Source organism: Mustela erminea, chromosome X (genome assembly GCF_009829155.1).
Source record: "Mustela erminea isolate mMusErm1 chromosome X, mMusErm1.Pri, whole genome shotgun sequence".
In the NCBI taxonomy this organism is placed as follows: Eukaryota; Metazoa; Chordata; class Mammalia; order Carnivora; family Mustelidae; genus Mustela; species Mustela erminea.
Window position 1 is genome coordinate 53,720,643 of NC_045635.1, and position 14,581 is coordinate 53,735,223.

The window sequence follows — 14,581 nt, forward strand, 5'->3', positions numbered from 1 at the left end:
GGGCATAGTGGTGGAAACCCTGGACACTTCTCAGGAGTGGCAGGTTGTAAGGAGAAAGGTTTCCATTTAAAAAACACTGAAAGAAGATCAAGATTGTGGCAAGACATCAAAGAAAATCTCCACCTTCTCATGCCTAAAAGATGCTGGAACCATTTGGTGCTTTCAGAGACTATTCTGGCCCACTGTTTTTAAGTTAAAAATGGGAAAAAATGTTGATACAAAAGTTGGGCATAATATTCCATTGTATATATGGACCATATCTTCTTTATCCATTCATCTGTTGAAGGGCATCTTGGCTCTTTCTGCAGTTTGGCAACCGTGGCCATTGCTGCTATGAACATTGGGATACATATGGCCCTTCTTTTCACTACATCTGTATCTTTGGGGTAAATATCCAGTAGTGCAATTGCAGGGTCATAGGGAAGCTCTATTTTTTATTTCTTAAGGAATCTCCACACTGTTTTCCAAAGTGGCTATACCAACTTGCATTCCCACCAACAGTCTAAGAGGGTTTTCCTTTCTCCACATCCTATCCAACTCATGTTGCTTACTGTCTTGTTAATTTTGGCCATTCTAACTGGTGTAAGGTGGTATCTCAATGTGGTTTTGATCTGAATCTTCCTGATGGCTAGTGATGATAAACATTTTTTCATGTGTCTGTTAGCCATTTGTATATCTTCTTTGGAGAAGTATCTGTTCATGTCTCCTGTCCTTTTTTGATGATATTATCTGTGTTTTAAATGTTGAGTTTGAGGAGTTCTTTATATATCTTGGATATCAGCCCTTTGTCTCTAGTGTCATTTATGAATATCTTCTCCCATTCTGTGGGTTGCCTCTTTGTTTTGTTGACTGTTTCCTTTGCTGTGCAGAAGCTTTTAATCTTGATGAAGTCCCCAAAGTTCATTTTCTGCTTTTGTTTCCTTTGCCTTTGGAGACATATCTTGAAAGAAGTTGCTGTGGCTGATGTTGAAGAGGTTACTGCCTATGTTCTTCTCTAGGATTCTGATAGATTCCTGCCTCATATTGAGTTCTTTTATCCATTTAGTTTATCTTTGTGAATGGTGTAAGAGAATGGTCAAGTTTCATTCTGCTATACATAGCTGTCCAATTTTCCCAGCACCATTTATTGAAGAGACTCTCTTTTTTCCACTGTATGTTTTTTTCCTGCTTTGTCAAAGGTTATTTGACAATAGAGTTGCAGGTCTATATCTGGGCTCTCTACTCTGTTCCACTCATCTTTGAGACTGGAGGAGATTATGCTGAGTAAAGTAAGTCAAGGAGAAAGAGTCAATTATCACATGGTTTCACTTACTTGTGGAGCATAAGGAATAACATGCAGGACATTAGGAGATGGAAAGGAAAACTGAATTGGGGGAAATAGGAGGGGGAGATGAAGCATGAGAGACTGTGGACTCTGAGAAACAAACTCAGGGTTTTGAAAGGGAGGTGTTGGGGGGTTAGTTGAGCCTGGTGGTGGGTATTAAAGAGGGTACATATTGCATGTAGCACCGGGTGTGGTGTGGTGTGGTGCATAAGCAGTGAGTCTTGGAACAGTGAAAAAAATAAAATTAAATTTTAAAAAATTGGAAAAATGGGGGTGCCTGGGTGGCTCAGTGGGTTAAGCCTCTGCCTTCAGCTCAGGTCATGGTCTCATGGTCCTTGAATCGAGCCCCACATCAGGCTTTCTGCTCAGCAGGGAGCCTGCTTCCCTTCCTCTCTCTCTCTGCCTGCCTCTCTGCCCACTTGTAATCTCTGTCTGTCAAATAAATGGAATCTTTAAAAAAATGGGAAAAATGAGTTGTAGTGAAGGACGGGGATTTTTCCCAAGGACATATAGAAGTCGTGGCAGAGCTGGGAGTTCTGTCACTTCAGAGGAATACTGTACCAATCTATGTTACCTCACCAACATTAGAAATAGCTGATTAGGATTTCCAACCAAAAGTCAAGAAGACCGTATCCCATTGCAATCAACAGCAGTGATGACAGTGGAATGAAGGGATGGGGGGGGGTAGGGTTAGGGTGTTATGGAAAGCCTTAGAAGCTTAAATGACTAGGTAGGACCTTAGAGTTGAATGGACCTTAGGGAATGAGTGGGACCTATTTGGATAGGTGAAGAATGTCTGAACATTATACAAAAAGAAAAAAAAAACATATAGAATATTAGGGCTAAGAGAATCCTTGAAATGCAAGTCCAACCCCTTTCCATTTCGGGTGGGAAAACAGGCCTGGAGAGAGACTGGGACTTGACTTGAGTTATATGCAGATATAAAGTTGCAACCACGTCTATCACACAACAAAAGACACGTTCTTCCTTTATTTCCCCCCTTGTATCTGGGTGGGATGGTAAGACTTTTTAATCGAAAAGGAGAGAAGGGGGAGAATTTCATGACCTGGCTATGAAAGGTTTAGTATGTCCTGATTTTTGTAACAGAACCCTATATCTGAATGTGTCCTCAGCCTCCAGCACATAATGTCTTGTAAGAATGAATCCGTGGATTGTCCCAAATTTAGTGATACTCCAAGACTTAGCCTACAAATCCTCTAGACCTTTAGGGTCTTCTCTGAATACTGAGCACTCCTCAATACTTATGCTCCTTTCAATGACTTAGGTACTTACTTCTGCACTAAGGTCATATTGGGTCTTCTGCCCAGGCATGAATTGTTTCTACTCTGAGGAGGGCAGGGAGTAGAAGCAAACACTGGGAAACACTTTAACTTGAGCAGCTCTTGCCATATGTTAAGAACAGTTCTTTTCCTCACATGTGAACACTCTCAGCCATGGAATTAACTCATTCTCACATTCCCCCTCATAGCACAGTCACACTCGATCCTCAAACATTCATCCACACCTCCCCAAATATACCAACTTTACCCATGACAGATATGCCATTGGCCAGGCTCTCTGTGAAGTCCTGGAAAATCTTTTGTTATTGGTAGCTGGTAGGGAAGATGTACTCTCCCAGCACATACTTGTATCTATATTTTTTTATTAATAAGGGGCCAGGAAGTCTGTAGGTCAATCCTAGTCTCTATGTGTCTGGCCCTATCTAGTGAAGTACCCAGTTGTCTTCTCTATTCCACTCCTGCTTCAGCTCTCCAGCAGTTATCAGCAGGCTAAGTATAGCTGGTCCCACAGTTTCAGGTTAGATCTAGAGAGGGTAACCACTGTTAATTTGTGAGAAATTATTCTGTGTGTGTTCTCCCACTCCTCTCACTTATTTTCAGTGCTTTTAAAATTTTAGAACAAAAGGTTTTAGAATCACAGGGTGCATTTAAAAATAAATTATATTTAGACCCCCTCATGATACATATGGGGAAACTAAAGCCCAGGAAAAGGATAAGACCAGTCTAAACTGAGACAGTGATTCACTCTGTGACAATTAGAGTTAGAACTCAGATTTCCTGAGTCTCAGGATTCTTGAAACACAGTGATAAGGATCTAATCCAAATACTTCACTTTATAGTTGCCAAAACAGGCCCCCCTCCAAAAAAAAAAAAAAAAACAAACAACTTGTGTAAGGTCATGCAGTTATTGTGACAAAGCTGGGATATACAGATATTCAAAATCCTAGTCCAGGACTCTTGAAAGATAATTTTATGCATCTAGATCATTCTGTATATTACAAGCAAGAAGGGCTCAGAAAGGGAATGTGATTTTTCTGGTCACAGAATAAATTAGTTACAGTCAAAATTAGACCCCAAAGCTGGCTGTAAAACTGGGCCTGAATAGAAATTGGGGATTTTGACTTCTAGTCCCTCAGAAAACCCAGTGGCCTGGGGACATAGTGTCTGTGAATTAAATAACAGAATAGGAGAAGGATGAGTTAATATGGCAGAGTAGTTGGAGGACCTTATGCTTGCTTTATTTCTTGAACACAGCTAAATAATTATCAAATCATTCTGAACACCCAGAAAATTGATTTGGGGACTGAGAGAACACACTGAACAGCTAGAGGGAGAAAAGAGGCCACATTATGGAAGGCAGGAGGTGTAGAGATGTGATTTTCAGGAGAAAAGAATCATGGGTGCTATGGAAAGGGGTGGGGGCATAATCATGGAGATAAGAGAGAGAGAAAGAGATAAACAGCATACAGGGAATTGCACAAGAAAAACACAGACCCTCAAACCACTGACTGGTAGAACAAGAGAAGCTGATTACTGCAAGTTTTACAAGGAGCAGAGCTGAAAAACTGAAGTTTTAGAAGTCTGTACCATCACCAGGGTCAAGCCTGGGAGCATAGTGTTGCTTCTGTGGAGAAAGAAGACAGAGGCCCAGAAGCAGACAGTGTGGTTTGAGAATCCCCTGGATCACACTGGAAGAGACAGTTCCCCTTCTTGAAGTGCATTTGGGAGAGGTGGCACTGCCTCTCAGGGAACAAAAGAACTGGCAGGCACTATTGACCTGCCCCATTCATTTGTATAATGGCAGAGATGCATGATGAGGGCAACTAACCTGGATGCTGGTGTTTTGCTATGCGTTACCATTAAATCCAAGCCCTTGCACAATCATGTGACTGCTTTTCTGGGACAAACAGGCACCAGCCACAGCTTTGTAAGACCCTTGCCCAGAGGATCAGTGTAAGTTCACAATGTGTTGTGTCCCTAAAACATGGATTCTTGAAACCCAAGCATATGCCTGAAATAAAACACAAGAACACTGCACTACCAGGTGGGCAGATGGCTTGAACAGACAGGGTGAAGGCAGGGATCAGACAGAAGCCTGGGACACAAGAGGGGATATTGTTCACTCCTCTGAGAGGGGTTCCTGGACAGCAGTGGGTGTGAACTCCCCTCTTCAGGAAAGAAAATGGGCTGACACCATATTTCACCCTCCTATGCATGAATGGACTTCAGTGAGTGACACAACACATGCAGTGAAGGCTTGAGCTGCTTACATCAAACCTACCACTCTGTGCTCTGCAGATACATTTTTTTTTTAAATTAGGGCAAGTGTGATTGAGAGCCAGAGCAACAATGGACTCCTCCTGCCCAAGACCAGCAAAACTACTCCACCCATGCTCCCTCCTGCACACAGCAGATCCACTGATCATAGAGTACTGGAATGTTTCAGCATGAGTGGAAATAGGAGCAGGCACAGGCTTTCCTAACACACAAAAGACAGAGTCCTAGACGAAATGCCAAGTTGGAGGAGTTCACCCAAACGAAAGAACAAGCAGAAGTCATAGCCAGGGAGCTAATCAATATAGATATAGTGTAGGAAATAAAATTTAAATCAAGAATCATAAGGATACTAGCTGGGCTTAAGAAAAGCATAAAAGAAACCAGAGAAACCCTACCACAGAGATAAAAGACCTAAAAACTAATCAGGCTAAAATTTCTTTTAAATGCTGTAACCATAAGAGACTCTTAATTTTAGGAAACAAACTGAGCATTGCAGGAGGTGAGGGGGTAACTTGGTGATGGACATTGGAGAGGGTATGTGTTGTAATGAGCACTGAGTATTATATAAGACTGGTGAATCACTAACCTGTACCCATGAAACAAATAATACTTTATATGTTAATTAAAAATAAATAAAATAAAATTACATTACATTAAATTAAAAATGTAACAGAGATATAAAACTGATTGGATGTAAAGACCACAAAGATGGAACAAGCAGAGGAACAATTAAGTGACATGAAGATGAAATTATGTAAAATAATAAAACTGAAAAGAAGAGGGAAAGTAAAATATTTGATCAGGAATGTAGATTTAAGAAACTCAGTGACTCCATAAAAACAACAACATTCATATCATAGGAGTCCCAGAAGAAGAAAGGGGTCAGAGGTTTCTTTGAGGAAATTGTAGCTAAAACGTCCCTAATCTGGGGGAAAAAAAACAGACATCTACATCCAAGAGGAACAAAGAATTTCCACCAAAATCAACAAAAGCTGACCAACACCAAGACATATTATAGTAAAATTTACAAAATACACAGATAAGGAAAGAATCCTGAAAGCAGCAAGGAAAAGAAATTCCTAACCTAGAAGGGAAGAAAAATCAAATTTGTCTCTCCATCTCTCCACAGAAACCTGGCAGGCCAGAAGACAGTGGCATGGTATATTCAACATGATGAATGAAAAATACGTAGCCAAAAACACTGTCCAGCAAGGCTTTCATTTAGAATAAAAAGAGAGGTAGATGGTGATTCACAGACCTGTACCCCTGGGGCTAATAATACATTATATGTTTATAAAAAATTAAAAAATTAAAAGAAAATCTGTATGAGTCAAATCCCACGATTATCTGTAGCTCATCTCCAAACTCATTGATTAGGAGCCAAATGGTAATTTATCCAAGTATATCAGGAAATAATCATTCGATAATCATTCAGGTTTCTTGTTTTGTGGTTGTAATGACTCTATATTCATAAGATTCCAGTATAAACATTTATAAATTATGATTCTCTCATTCTAATATTTATACATGAGTAATAATAAAGAGAAAATTATTTTTCAAAAAAAAAAAAAGGAGAGGTAGAAAACCTAAAGGAGTTTGTGACCACTAAACCAGCCCTGAAAGAATTATTAAAGGGGACTGTGAGTGGGAAAGAAAGACCAAAAACAACAAAGCCTAGAAAGAAAACAGAGAAAATCTCCAAAAACAATTACTTTTCAGGTAATATAATGGGACTAAATTCATATCTTCTAGTAATCACTCTGAATATAATTGGACTAAATGCTCCATAAAATGACATAGGGTATCAAAATGGATTAAAAACAACAACAACATGACCCATCTATATGCTGCCTACAATAGACTCATTATAGACCTAAAGACAACTGCAGATTGTAAGTAAGGGGGTAGAGAACCATCAATCATGCTAATGGACATCAAAAGCAAGCCTGAGTAGCTATACTTATATCAGACAAACCAGATTTTTTTCCCTTTTTTCATTTTTATTTTATTTTATTTTATTTTTTAATTTCTTTTCAGTGTAACAGTATTCATTGTTTTTGCACCACACCCAGTGCTCCATGCAATCCATGCCCTCTCTGGTACCCACCACCTGGTTCCCCCATCCTCCCACCCCCTGCCCCTTCAAAACCCTCAGATTGTTTTTCAGAGTCCATAGTCTCTCATGGTTCACCTCCCCTTTCAATTTCCCTCAACTTCCTTCTCCTCTCCATCTCCCCTTGTCCTCCATGCTATTTGTTATGCTCCACAAGTAAGTGGAACCATATGATAATTGGCTCTGCTTGACTTATTTCACTCAGCATAATCTCTTCCAGTCCTGACCATGTTGCTACAAAAGTTGGGTATTCGTCCTTTCTGATTGAGGCATAATACTCCATAGTGTATATGGACCACATCTTCCTTATCCATTTGTCCGTTGAAGGGCATCTTGGTTCTTTTCCATGGTTTGGCAACCCTCAAACTCAACACACATGAAACAGACAACCATATAAAAAAACAGGCAGAAGATATGAACAGACACTTCTCCAATGAAGCCATACAAATGGCTATCAGACACATGAAAAAATGTTCATCATCACTAGCCATCAGGGAGATTCACATTAAAACCACATTGAGACACCACCTTGTTCCAGTTAGAATGGCCAAAATTAGCAAGACAGGAAACAACATGTGTTGGAGGGGATGTGGAGAAAGGGGAACCCTCTTACACTGTTGGTGGGAATGCAAGTTGGTGAAGCCACTTTGGAAAAAGTGTGGAGATTCCTCAAGAAATTAAAAATAGAGCTTCCCTATGACCCTGCAATTGCACTACTGGGTATTTACACCAAAGACAAACCAGATTTTAAATCAAAGACTGTAACAAGAGATGAAGAATGGCATTACATCATAATTAAAGGGTCTATCAATAAGACCAACAATTGTAAATATTTATACCCCCAACTTGGGAATATCCAAATATATAAATCAATTAATAACAAATATAAAGAAACTCATTGATAATAACACAATAATATTAGGGGACTTTAATACCCACTTAGGTCAATGGACATATCATCTAAGAAAACCAACAAGGAAACAATGCCTTTGAGTGACACATTGAACCAGATGGACTTAACAGATACATTCAGAGCATTTCATTCTAAAGCAGCAGAATATATTTTTTATTGAGTGCATACAGAACAGTCTCTTGAGTAGATCACATACTGGGACACAAATCAGACCTCAACAAATACAAAAAGACCAAGATCATACCATGCATATTTTCCAACCACAATACGATGAACTTGAAATCAACCACAAGGAAAAAAAAAATGGAAATGCCTCAAGTATAAGGAGATTTGAAAAATCCACTAAAGTATGAATGGATTAATGAAGAAATTAAAGGAAAACTAAAAAAAAATTATGTGGAGGTAAATAAAAATGAAAAACAAAGCAGTCCAGCCCTTTGGGAGGTAGAAAAGACAGTCATGAGAGGGAAGTATGTAGTAATACAGGTGTACCTCAAGAAGCAAGAAAAATCTCAAATACACAACCTAACCTTATACCTAAAGAAGTTAGGAAAGGAACAAGAAATGAAGCCTAAAGCCAGGAGAAGTAGGGACATAATAAAGACGAGAACAGAAATAAATGGTACATAAACAAACAAACCAACAAAAAACCCAGTAGAACAAATCACTGAAACTTTGATCTGATTCTTTGAATGAATTAATAAAATTGATAAATTGCTACTAAGAATTATCAAAATAAAAAGAGAAAGAACCCAAATAAATAAAATCACAAATGAAAGAAGAGTGATAATATCAAACACCACAGAAATACAAATTATGAAAAATTATATGCCAACAAATTGGGCACTCAGAAGAAATAAATTCCTAGAAACATATAAACAACCAAAACTGAAACAGGAAAAAAATAAAATATTTGAACAGACCCATAATCAGCAAAGAAATGGAACCCATAATGAAAAATTTATCAACAAATGAAAGTCCAGGGCCAGATAGCATCCCAGAGGAATTCTACCAGATATTTCAAGAGTTAATACCTGTTCTTCTCAAGCTGTTTCAAAAAATGGAAATGGGAGGAAAAGTTACAAAATAATTTTATGAGTCCAGAATTATCTTGATTCCAAAACCAGACAAAAACCCTACTAAAAAGAACAACTACAGGCCAATATCCCCAAAGAGCATGGACGAAAAAAATCTCAATAAAATACTAGCAAATCAAATGCAACAGTACATTAAAAGAAATATTCACCATGATCAAGGGGGATTTATTCCTGGGCTGCAGGGATAGTTCAATATTCACAAATCAATCAACATGGTATACCACAGTAATACAAGATAGGATAAGAAACATATGATCCTCTCAACAGATGCAGCAAAAACATTTGAAAAAATATAGCATATATTCTGTTTTTCTTTTTTTAAAATATAATTTCATTTTTTCACTGTTCCAAGAGCCACTGTTTCTGCAACATAGCATATATTCTTGATAAAAACCCTCAGCACAGCAGGGATAGAGGGAACATACCTCAACATCATAAAGACCATATACAAAAGACCCACATCGAATATCATCCTCAATGAGGAAAAACTGAAACCTTTTCCTCTAAGGGCAGGAACAAGATATGGATATCCATTCTCATCATTGTTATTTAACATGGTACTGGAAGTCTTAGCCTCAGCAATCAGACAATAAAAAGAAATAAACAGCATCCAAATCAGCAATGAAAAAGCCAAACATTCACTATTCAGAGATGACATGATACTCTATGTAGAAAACCTGAAAGCATCCACCCAAAATTGGGAGAATGGATAAAGGAATTCAGCAGAGTCACAGATGTAAAATCAACTTACAGAAATGAGTTGCATTTCTATACACCAATAAGGAAGCAACAGAAAGCTAAATCAAGCAATTGATCCCATTTACAATTGCACCAAAAAACACAAGATACCTAGGAATAAACCTAAACAAAGAAGTAAAGAGTCTGTACTCAGAAAACTATAAAGTACTCATGAAAGAAATTGAGGAAGACACAAAGAAATGGAAAAACGTTCCATGTTCATGGATTAAAAGAATAAGTATTAAGAAAATGTCTATGCTACCTAAAGCAATCTACACACTTAAAATCAATCCCTATCAAAATACCATCTTTTTTTAAAGAAATGAAACAAATAATCCTAAAATTTATATGGAAACAGAAAAGACCCTGAATAGCCAGAAGAATGTTGAAAAAGAAAAGAATGTTGAAAGAGTCTGGAAGTTTTCCTTCTGCATCAATTTTTTGAAACAGCTTCAGGAGAATAGGTGTTATTTCTTCTTTGAAAGTTTGGTAGAATTCCCCAGGGAATCTGTCAAGTCCTGGGCTCTTGTTTTTTGGGAGGTTTTTGATCACTGCTTCAATCTCGTTACTAGATATCAGTCTATTCAGGTTGTCGATTTCTTCCTGGTTCAATTTTGGTAGTTTATAGTTTTCCAGGAATGCATCCATTTCATCTAGGTTGCTAAGCTTATTGGCATATAACTGTTGATAATAACTTCTGATGATTGTTTCTACTTCCTTGGTGTTCGTTGTGATCTCTCCCTTTTCATTCATAATTTTATGAATTTGGGCTTTCTCGCTTTTCTTTTGGATTAGTGTGGCCAATGGTTTATCGATCTTATTGATTCTTTCAAAAAACCAGCTTCTAGTTTCATTGATACGTTCTACTGTATCTCTGGTTTCTACCTCATTGATCTCAGCTCTAATCCTGATGATTTCCCTTCTTATGTGTGGAGTTGGTTTGATTTGTTGTTGATTCTCCAGTTCTTTAAGGTGTAGAGAAAGCTGGTGTATTCTGGATTTTTCAATTTTTTTGAGGGAGGCTTGGATGGTTATGTATTTCCCCCTTAGGACCGCCTTTGCAGTATCCCATAGGTTTTGGACCAAAGTGTCTTCATTCTGATTGGTTTCCATGAATTTTTTCAGTTCTTCCTTGATCTCCTGGTTGATCCAAGCATTCTTAAGCAAGGTGGTCTTTAGCTTCCAGGTGTTTGAGTTCCTTCTGAACTTTTCCTTGTGATTGAGCTCCAGTTTCAAAGCATTGTGATCTGAGAATATGCAGGGAATAATCTCAGTCTTTTGGTATCGGTTGAGTCCTGATTTGTTACCCAGTATGTGGTCTATTCTGGAGAAGGTTCCATGTGCACTTGAGAAGAATGAGTATTCTGTTGTTCCAGACTCTTTCTATGAAGCCAGCATTACCCTGATCCCCAAACCAAGCAAAGACCCTACCAAAAAGGAGAATTTCAGACCAATATCACTGATGAATATGGATCCTAAGATTCTCAACAAGATCCTAGCCAAAAGGATCCAACAGCACATTAAAAAGATTATCCACCATGATCAGGTGGGATTTATCCCTGGGCTACAAGGATGGTTCAACATTCGCAAATCAATCAATGTGATACAACAAATTAATATGAGAAGAGAGAAGAAACATATGGTCCTCTCAATCGATGCAGAAAAAGCATTTGACAAAATCCAGCATCCGTTCCTGATTAAAATGCTTCAAAGTATAGGGATAGAGGGAACATTCCTGAACCTCATCAAATCTATCTATGAAAGACCCACAGCAAATATCATCCTCAATGGGAAAAAGCTTGCAGCCTTCCCATTGAGATCAGGAACAAGACAAGGATGCCCACTTTCACCACTCTTGTTCAACATAGTATTAGAAGTCCTAGCAACAGCAATCAGACAACAAAGAGAAATAAAATGAATCCAAATTGACAATGAAGAAGTCAAACTCTCTCTCTTCACAGATGACATGTTTCTTTATATGGAAAACCCCAAAGACTCCACCCCCAAACTACTAGAACTCATACAGCAATTCTGCAACATGGCAGGATACAAAGTCAATGTGAGGAAATCACTGGCTTTCTTATACACTAACAATGAAAATACAGAAAGAGAAATTAGAGAATTGATTCCATTTACTATAGCACCAAGAACCATAAGATAGCTGGTAATAAACTTAACCAAAGAGGTAAAGGATCTGTACTTGAGGAACTACAGAACACTCATGAAAGAAATTGAAGAAGACACAAAAAGATGGAAGACCATTCCATGCTCTTGGATCGGAACAATAAACATTGTTAAAATGTCTCTACTGCCTAGAGCAATCTATACTTTTAATGCCATTCAATCAAAATTCCACCAGTATTCTTCAAAGAGCTGGAGCAAATAATCCAAAAATTCGTATGGAATCAGAAGAGACCCCAAATCCCTAAGGAAATGTTGAAAAACAAAAATAAAGCTGGGGGCATCATGTTACCTGATTTCAAGCTTTACTACAAAGCTGTGATCACCAAGACAGCATGGTACTGGCATAAAAACAGACACATAGACCAGTGGAACAGAGTAGAGAGCCCAGATATGGACCCTCAACTCTATGGTCAAATAATCTTTGACAAAACAGGAAAGAAATATGCAGTGGAAAAAAGACAGTCTCTTCAATAAATGGTGCTGGGAAAACTGGACAGCTATAAGTAGAAGAATGAAGCTCGACCATTCTCTGACACTGTACACAAAGATAAACTCAAAATCGATAAAAAACCTCAATGTGAGACAGGAATCCATCAAAATCCTCCAGGAGAACACCAGCAGCAGCTTCTTTCTAGAAACATCACCAAAAGCAAGGGAAGCAAGGGCAAAATGAACTATTGTGATTTCATCAAGATCAAAAGCTTTTGCATAGCAAAGGAAACAGTCAACACAACCAAAAGACTACCAACAGAATGAGAGAAGATATTTACAAATGGCATATCAGATAAAGGGCTAGTATCCAAAATCTATAAAGAACTTATCCAACTCAACACTCAAAAACCAAATAATCCAATCAAGAAATGGGCAGAAGACATAAACAGACATTTCTGCAAAGACATCCAAATGGCCAACGGACACATGAAAATGTGTTCAACATCACTCAGGATCAGGGAAATACAATTCAAAACAACAGTGAGATACTTCCTCACACCAATCAGAATGGCTAAAATTAACAAGTCAGGAATCGACAGATGTTGGCTAGGATGTGGGGAAAGGGAAACCCTCCTACGCTTTTGGTAGAATGCAAGCTGGTGCCGTCACTCTGGAAAACAGTATGGAGTTTCCTCAAAAAGTTGAAAGTTGAGCTACCCTATGACCCAGCCATTGCACTACCGGGTATTTACCCTAAAGATACAAATGTGGTGATCCAAAGTTGCACATGCACCAGAATGTTTATAGCAGCAATGTCCACAATAGCCAAACTGTGGAAAGATCCTATATGTGCATCAACAGATGAGTGGATAAAGAGGATTATATATATATATATATATATATATATATATATACACACACACACACGTATACATATATACATATATACATGTATATACACAATATATACATATATACATATATTGATCCTATATGTGCATCAACAGATGAGTGGATAAAGAGGATTTTATATATATGTATATATATATATATATATATATATATATACACACACACACACGTATACATATATACATATATACATGTATATACACAATATATACATATATTGTGTATATACATGTATATATGTATATATGTATACGTGTGTGTGTGTATATATATATATATATATATATATAAAATCCTCTTTATCCACTCATCTGTTGATGCACATATAGGATCTTTATATATATATATATATATTTTTTTCACACACACACAATGGAATACTATGCAGCTATCAAAAAATCTAAAATTTTGCCATTTGCAATCACATGGATGGAGCTAGAGGGTATTATGTTAAGCAAAGTAAGTTAATCAGAGAAAGACAATTATCATATGGTCTCTCCAATATGACAATTTGAGAGGCAGGGTGAGGGGTAGGGAGGGAAAAATAAAACAAGATGGGATCGGGGAGGGAGACAAACCATAATAAACTCTTAATCTTAGGAAACAACTGAGGTTTGCTGGGGGAGGGGGAGGGTGGTGGCTGAGTTATGGACATTGGGGAGGGTGTGTGCTATGGTGAGTACTGTGAATTGTATGAGACTGATGATTCACAGACTTGTATCCCTGAAGCAAATAATACATTATAGATTAATAAAAAAAATGTCTACACTACCCAAAGCAATCTACACATTCACTGTAATTCTTATCAAAATACCACTAGCATTTTTCACAGAGCTAGAACCATCCTAAAATTTGTATGGAACCATATGTAAAGACCCTGAATAGCCAAAGTAATCCTGAAAAAGAAAAATAATATATAAAAAGAAACTGGAGGCATCATGATTGCAGACCTCAAACTATATTATAAAGGTGTAGTCATAAAAACACTATGGTACTGGCACAAAACACATAGATCAATGGAACAGAATAGTAAAATCCAGAAATAGTCCCACAAGTCTATGGTCAACTAATCTTTGACAAGGCCGGAAAGAATATTCAACAGAAAAAAATAGTGTCTTCAACAAATGATGTTTGAAAATTGGAGAGCAACGTGCAGTGAAATTCAAATGTTCCATTTCCTTATGCCATAGACAAAAATAAATTCAAAATGGATGAAAGACCTAAATCAAGACAGGAAACCATCAAAATTCTAGAGGAGAATGCAGTCAGAAACCTCTTTGACTTTGGTCA